Here is an 8,062-nt window from a genome sequence, read left to right as displayed (position 1 = left end):
CGAGCCCACGCCCCTCTCAAGTTCAGCTCAGACTATAGGCTCTTCTGAACGGGCACTTCCTGCCTCTTCCACCCGTCCAGTGGCAGCCCCGGGGGGTCTCTAGGTTGTTCTGCGCTCCCTCCACCCTGACCCACTTCCTGCCCCTAATCTTCTCAAAAGGGACTTGCTTTCCTCCCCGCAGGACACTCCTCTAGCTCTTGTTCTGTGCCACATGGTTGCTTTTCCTGCTGCCTCGGTCATGGCTCTCCGGCTGGCCACTCCCCGCACTGCTGGCCCTCGGCCAGCTTCTTCCTGAAGTGCTTCCTTCCCTTCGCCCTGACTCTGTCCCGTCCCTCTGCATGTGATGTCCCCTTCACATCTGGGGTCCCCTGCCCCATCCTCTTTCCTTCCTTAGAGCTCCCTTAGGTCATCAGCCACTCCCTGCCTGGCTGGCTGCACTAGGGTGTCCTGTTCCCCAACTTGTCACACAGCCCTTTTTCCCCGCCAGGCCTCCTCAGGCCCCTGGCACACAGGCACACAGGCCTGCGCCATGCGCACTGAACAGAGTCCCCCTCTCAGCACACACAGCATCCCACGGTTTCAATTCAACTGCAAGTCCTCTGGCCACCCAGTTTGGGAAGTCCCTACAATTCCACAGCTGTCCAGTTGGGTCATTTAGATCCCGGGGGCCTCATTTTCGGGAGACACATTCTGTAGGGTTCCCAGAACCCACACGCTGCAGCCATATGGCCTCACCAAGCCATCCAAAACAAGTGTGCTAACTCAGCCATCCCAGAAAAGACAGTAGGCCTTTTATTTTTATCGTAGTGAATAAAATATGTGCAGGAAGACTCTACCACACCTTTAAATCAAAGAATAAGTCCTGCACTAATATCAAGACACAGAGAGGAAGAATAGGAGGAGAAATGAGTATTTATTATGCAAACGTTCCCCAATTGAAACAGTTCTTGTCTGGATTCCTATTTGCAGAAGATCTGGGCTTTGAGAGATTACTCTTGTTGACAACAGAAGTTTCCAGAGACCAGTACTATTTAGGTCAGGAGCAAATATTTGGTTGGAAAACTAAAGAAGTATTTGCTGAGCATTTGTCAAAGTGTGGTCTTAGTAGGGCTAGCTGAATCAGAATCACCTGGGGTGCCCTTTGGAAATGCAAATCCCTGGGAATTCTAGAATCTCTGAGAGTGGGATCTAGGAATCCATATTTGCAACAAGTTCCCCAGGTGATGTTTCTACAGTCAAGGTTTGAGAGTCACAGCCATCCAAGTGTTGAGGGGTTGTAGCAAGCGGAACATGGAAGGCAGGCAAAGATGCTGCTCCTAGCAGGGCTTCTGGAATCTGCAGAAACTTGTTAAATGCAGATGCTGGGGCAGCAGGACTGGGATGGGACTAGATGTTCTAGGGAGCCCATGTTGCAGGTCCACAAATCACATCATATTTTTAGTAGCAAGGGGCTGGAGGGCATATTTCCTTTGCATTGTCTGCCTGCTGGGTGTGTGTGTACATGATACTACAACAATAAAGCACTTTTGCATGGGTTACTTCCCATAATGACATGAAGCTATTGTTTCAGCACTGCCTCTAAATCTTAGCTAAACCATCGCTGCCCTCTTAGGCAGTCAATTGGAAGTTGGCTCACAAGAGCAGTTCAGAGAAAATCTGTGGTGTCAGAGATACCCAGATCTCCTTGCCTTTCTGTGGCCCAATGAGCTTGGGCTAATTGTGGAACCTTTCCAAGCTTCAGACTTTAGCTATAAATTGAAGCTGACTCTGGGTCCTTTCTCATAGGAGGTGATGAGGGTTCCACAGATGGTGATATGGTTTGGCTGTGTCCCCACCCAAATCTCATCTTGAATTGTAGCTCCCATAATCTCCATGTGTCATGGGAGGGACCCAGTGGGAGATAACTGAATCATGGGAGTGGTTTTCCCCATCCTGTTTTTGTGATAGAGTTCTCACAAGATCTGATGGTTTTATAAGGGGTTTCCCCATCTTTCCCTCTGCACTTCTCCCTCCTGCCACCATGTGAAGAAGGACGTGTTTGCTTCCCCTTCTGCCATGACTGTAAGTTTCCTGAGGCCTCTCCAGCTATGCTGAACTGTGAGTCAATTAAACCTGTTTCCTTTATAAATTACCTACTCTTGGGCATGTCTTTATTAGCAGTGTGAGAATAGACTAATACAGTAAATTGGTACTGGTAGAGTGGGGTACTGCTATTAAGATACCCAAAAATGTGGAAGCAACATTGGAACTGGGTAACAGGCAGAGATTGGAACAGTTTGGAGGACTCAGAAGAAGACAGGAAGATGTGGGAATGTTAGGAGCTTCCTAGAGACTTGTTGAATGGTTTTGACCAAAATGCTGATAGTGATATGGATAATAAAGTCCAGGTTGAAGTGGTCTCAGATGGAGATGAGGAACTTGTTGGGAACTGGAATAAAGGTCACTCTTGCTATGCAAAGAGAATGGTGGCATTTTGCCCCTTTCCTAGAGATCTGTGGAACTTTGAACTGGAGAGAGATGATTTAGGGTATCTGGCAGAAGAAATTTCTAAGTGGCAAAGCATTCCAGAGGAAGCAGAGCAAAAAGTCTGGAAAATTTGCAGCCTGATGATGTGATAGAAAAGAAAACCCCATTTTCTGGAGAGAAGTTCAAGCTAGCTGCAGAAATTTGCATAAATAACAAGGAGCCAAATGTTAATCACCAAGACAATGGGGGAAAAAGTCTCCAGGGCATGTCACAAATCTTCATGGCAGCCCCTCCCATCACAGGCCCAGAGGCCTAGGAGGAAAAAATTGTTTCCTGGGGCTGGGCCCAGGGCTCCCTGCTGTGGGCCAGTTAGGGACTTGGTGCCTTGTGTCCCAGATGCTCTAACCATGGCTAAAAGGGGCTAAGGTACAGCTCAGATCATGGCTTCAGAGGGTGAAAGCCCCAAGCCTTGGTAGTTTACACATGGTGTTGGGGCTGCAGCTGTACAGAAGCAAGAATTGAGGTTTGGGAACCTCCATCTAGATTTCAGAGCATGTGCAGAAATGCCTGAATGTCCAGGAAAAAGTTTGCTTCAGGGGTGGAGCCCTCATGGAGAACTCTTCTAGGGCAGTGTGGAAGGGAAATGTGCGGTTGGTGCCCCCACACAGAGTCCCCATGGGGACACTGCCTGGTGGAACCATGAGAAGAGGGCCACCATCTTCCAGACCCCAGAATGGTAGATCTGCCAACAGCCTGCACTGTGCATCTGGAAAAGCTGCAGACAATGCCAACCTGTGAAAGCAGCCAGGAGGGGGACTATACTCTGCCAGGGGCGGAGCTACTCAAGACTGTGGGAGCCCACCTCTTGCGTCAGCGTGCCCTGGATGAGAGACATGGAGTCAAAAGAGGTTATTTGAGTAATAATAAAACTCCAGTCTCCTACACAGCTGGCTCTGTGGGAATTACTCTTTCTTTATTGCAATTCCCTAGTCTTGACAAATCGGTTCTGTCTAGCTAGTGGGCAAGATAAACCCACTAGGCAGTTACAATAGACAGAAGGGACTTGCCTTATCTCAGATGAAACTTTGGACTGTGGACTTCTGAGTTAATACTGAAATGAGTTAAGACTTTGGAAGACTGCTGGGAAGGCATGATCGGTTTTGAAATGTAAGGACATGAGATTTGGGAGGGTCCAGGGGTGGAATAATATAGTTTATCTGTGTCCCCACCCAAATCTCATCTTGAATTGTAGCTCCTATAATCCTCACGTATCATAGGAGGGACCCAGTGGCAGATAACTGAATCATGGGGGTGGGTTTTTCCCATGCTGTTCTCATGATAGTAAGTCTCACAAGATCTGATGGTTTCATAAATGGAAGTTCCCCTGCACACACTCTGTCTCACCTGCTGCCGTGTGAGACATGCCTTTTTCCTCCTTTGTCTTCCACCATGATTTTAAGGCCTCCCCAGCCATGTGGAACTGTGAATTCATTAAACCTCTTTTTCTTTATAAATTACCTAGTCTTGGGTATTTCTTCATAGTAGTATGAAAATGGACTAATACAGATGGTAAATGCAAGTATACACTTGGTGCCTGACACAGGGCAGTCAGCAGGCATTAGTTGTTGGCATTAGCCCACGGTGGAAAGCCTATGAGGGATCCTCTTCTGCGTCTGGCATTGAGGACTGTGATACAATAAGAATTACAGCTTTGGTCTTTATCCCTGAGCATGACATAGACCTTCTAAAACTCTTGGAATTTCTGAGTTATAGACAGGCCTGTTGGTGTTCACAATAAGCCCCTTTCAACCACATCTGAGTTGAAGTTAATGAGGTGACTCTTGGTGGGTCTCTAGATAGCTTCAGGATGGGGGCTTGGGAAGACCAAGGCATGATTAGAGGGTTGGAACTTTCAGCCCCACCTCTGACCTCTGGGGAGAGGAGAGTGGGTGAAGACTGAGGTGATCACCAAATGGCCATGGTTTGATCAATCATGCCTACGTAATGACGTTTCCATGAAAAACCCAAAAGGATTGGGTTCAGAAAGCTTTCTGATAGCTAAACACGTGGAGTTTCCTGGAAGGTTTTCCACTGAGAGCGGGCATGAAAACTCTGAGGCCCCTTCTCCCATACCTTGCCTTATGTATTTCTTCCATCTGGCTGTTCATCTGGACCCTTTGCAATATCCCCGGTAGTCAATGGGCAAACATAATTAAAGTGTTTCCCTAAGATCTGTGACCTGCTCTAGCAAATTAATGGAACACAATGAGGGGATTGTGGGAACCCTGATTTATGGCGAGTTGATTGGAAATAGTTGGTATCTGAAGTAAGGGGCAGTCTTATGGGACTGAGCCCTCATGTATGGGATCTGATGCTATTTTCAGGTAGATAGTGTCAGAACTGACCTGTCTGGAGATGCCAAGCAGGTCAGGAAGGCTGCCACTGCTGTGGAGCCAACAGGTCCCTGGAGAGACCCTTTGCGTAGAAACCACCTATTTCTTGTCGCTCTCTTCCACCTGCAGTCCCAGCTACTCAGGAGGCTGAGGCAGAAGGATCACTTGATCTCAGGAGTTCAAGGCTGCAGTGAGCTATGATCATGCCACTGTACTCCAGCCTGGGCAATGGAGCCAGATCCCATCTCTTAAAACTAAGTAAATATATTACATATTTATAAATGTTAAAAAATATTTATTATATATTTTTATTCCATTATATAAATAAAATGGAATAAAAATAAAAATGGAAGGTGTCTGGAGTCAGACTGGTGAGTTTGGGGATGAGCAGATCAGAAAATAGGGTCGGCAAGCAGAGGCTTTTTTGAAGTTTAGTTGTGAACAAGAGGAAGGAGCTAGGAAAGAAATCAGAAGCTAAGAACCGAAATCTTTCACCCTCGCACTCAGCCAGGACACAGAGACGCGAAACCATACCTGACTGCCTACATGAACCTGACTTTGCTATACCACTGTCTTCATTAGCATTTCATTCCTCTTTGGGACTGTCTCCCAACACACAGTTTGATTATTTACTACAGAAACTTCCCCCATTCCTCAAGGCACAGTGTCCACAGATAGTTTGTACTCGAAGTGTTGGACCACCCTCTGCAGTTTCCACCAATCCTAGACTCTCGAATCCTGATGGTCACCCAGTCCTAAATCCCCACATGGAAAGACTCACCTCAGACCAAACTTCCAATCTGGGATAGATTCTGCCCTTGTCTTCCCAGCTCTGAAACACTGCCCGAGCTACGTTCTTCTCCATGACACCGGTGAGCCGCAGTCAGCTCGGTTTTTTCTTGTCAAGGGGTGTGCTGATGACATGAGGAGAGCCAGCTTAGACCAACTGGATAAAGAAAGAAGCCACGTTTTCGTTTTGTTGTCAATTTTAAATGGGAAAGACTTGAGGGTGCTTCAAGCCAGTAGAGAGGGAAAAGGTGAAACAGCCAACAGAGAGAGATCCCCGGGTTTCTGAGAAGGCAGGCGCTGGAATCCGAATGCGCAGAATCAGAGGGATAATTGTTAAGTTAAAGAGAAAATACTCCTCAGCTGCAAAAAGAAGGGAAGAGAAGCGCAAATATGGGCAGGTGTGTGTGGACGACACTGAGACAGTGAATGAGCTCACCTGACAGCTTTCAGTTTCCTTTGAAGAAAGAGGGGAGGTCCGTCTACATGGAGGGAAGAGAAGGGCAAGAACAGAAAGGGAGTTTGAAGAGTAAAAAGTGTTTGGAATAATTGTTGTGGAGACAGGGAAAGTGAACCAGCATGGGAAACCGTAACTTCCCTCGTTACAGAGAGCTGTCTGAGACTGGTGCTTATGAAGGTCTAGAGAATGCAATCGCTCTGTTCTGTGACCTCCTGAATGAATGAGGACTTCTAGGGTGACTAAATATTCTACACTCACTTAGATATGGAAGTGCTAATGGATTTTAAAGTTATTTGCCTCACGGTCACATTCCATTTACTCAGACACCGCAAGTCTCCTGCCACCTAGAGCCAGTCACTGTGGAAAGCCCTGCTTGTTGATGGTCATAAGGATAACAGTAAGGTTTACTGCTTGTTTACTGTGTGCCGCTATGCTAAGCACCACACGTACATACATACATTAGTGTAAGTTTTTTCCATTTAATTGTTTCAGCAAACCTTTGCGGGGATTAAATTACCTTTCCATTTTATTTTATTTATTTTTTGAGACGAGGTCTCACTCTGTTACCCACCCAGGCCAGAGTGCAGTGGCACAATCACAGCTCACTGCAGCCTCAACCTCCTGGGCTCAAGTGATCCTCCTGCCTCAGCCTCCCGAGTAGCTGGGACTACACAGGTACACACCACCACGCCTGGTTAGTTTTTAAATTTTTTGTAGAGACACAGTCTTACTCTGTTGTCCAGACTGGTCACAAATCCTGGTCTCAAGCAAACCTCCTGCTTCAGCCTCCTGAAATGCTGGAATTATTGACATGAGCCATGGCTCCCAGCCCTACCTTTCCACGTTAAATATGGGAGAGCTGAGGCTCAATGGGCTATTCACCTCCAGCCCAGAACCACATGCCAGGCTGCTGAGACTCAGCAGTGGCATCCATGGACTCCCTGATCAAAGGATTGGGAAAGAAAATGGATTATAAGGCGGTAGATAATTCTTTTTTTTTTTTTTTTTTTGGAGACGGAGTCTCTTTCTTGGCCCGGCTTGGGTGCAGTGGCCGGATCTCCGCTCACTGCAAGCTCCGTCTCCCGGGTTCACGTCATTCTCCTGCTTCAGCCTCCCAGTAGCTGGGACTACAGGAGCCCACCACCTCACCTGGCTAGTTTTTTTTTGTATTTTTTAGTAGAGACGGGGTTTCACCGTGTTAGCCAGGATGGTCTCGATCTCCTGACCTCGTGATCCACCCATCTCGGCCTCCCAAAGTGCTGGGATTACAGGCTTGAGCCACCGCGCCTGGCCGATAATTCTTGAAAGAATCAGCTTTGTCACAGAAAAAAAAGTAAATTCCATGCCTTAGGACAAGGTGGGATGTACGTCCTGGTGCCCCATGGTGGGGAAAGGTGGTCAAATGTTGCCTGAGTTTCCCGCCGGCCTGAAAGTCCCCATCCGCGGACATCACATACGCGCTGGACAGGAGCCTGGTCAGTGGGTCCAGTCCCTCCCTGCCCCTTCCCCTCTTCCCCACGGGAACACCCGCAGTCTCTGAGTCCCCTGGAGGCAGCCTCCCCACTGCCACTGTTGCCCTAGTCCACCAGGCCCCAGGTGCTGGGTCCAGCGCAGGCAGGGGCCGGGCAGCGCCGTGTTCTCCATGTGAGGGGGAAAGCCCCATTGCCCTCTCAGTCTCACATCTGATTCCGGCCTCAGCCTCCCGCACGCACTCCCCGGAAAACATCTTTAACTTAGGCCTGGAGCAGTCCCCTGACCTCAGGCCTTAGACACATGAGTCCCTGAGGCAGGCGTGGGAGTGTGGGAGTGTGTGCTTGCGAGTGTGTGCCTGTGTGAGTGTATATGTGTGCGTGTGTGTGTGGTGTGCCTGTGTGTATGTGCTTGTGTATGTGTGTGAGTGTATGTGCGTCCTTGTGTGTCTGCTTGTGTGTTTTGTGTGTGTGTGTGTGCTTGTGTG

The sequence above is a fragment of the Piliocolobus tephrosceles genome, chromosome 18, assembly GCF_002776525.5.
Source record: "Piliocolobus tephrosceles isolate RC106 chromosome 18, ASM277652v3, whole genome shotgun sequence".
NCBI lineage: Eukaryota > Metazoa > Chordata > Mammalia > Primates > Cercopithecidae > Piliocolobus > Piliocolobus tephrosceles.
Note: the sequence above shows the minus strand (reverse complement) of the source record.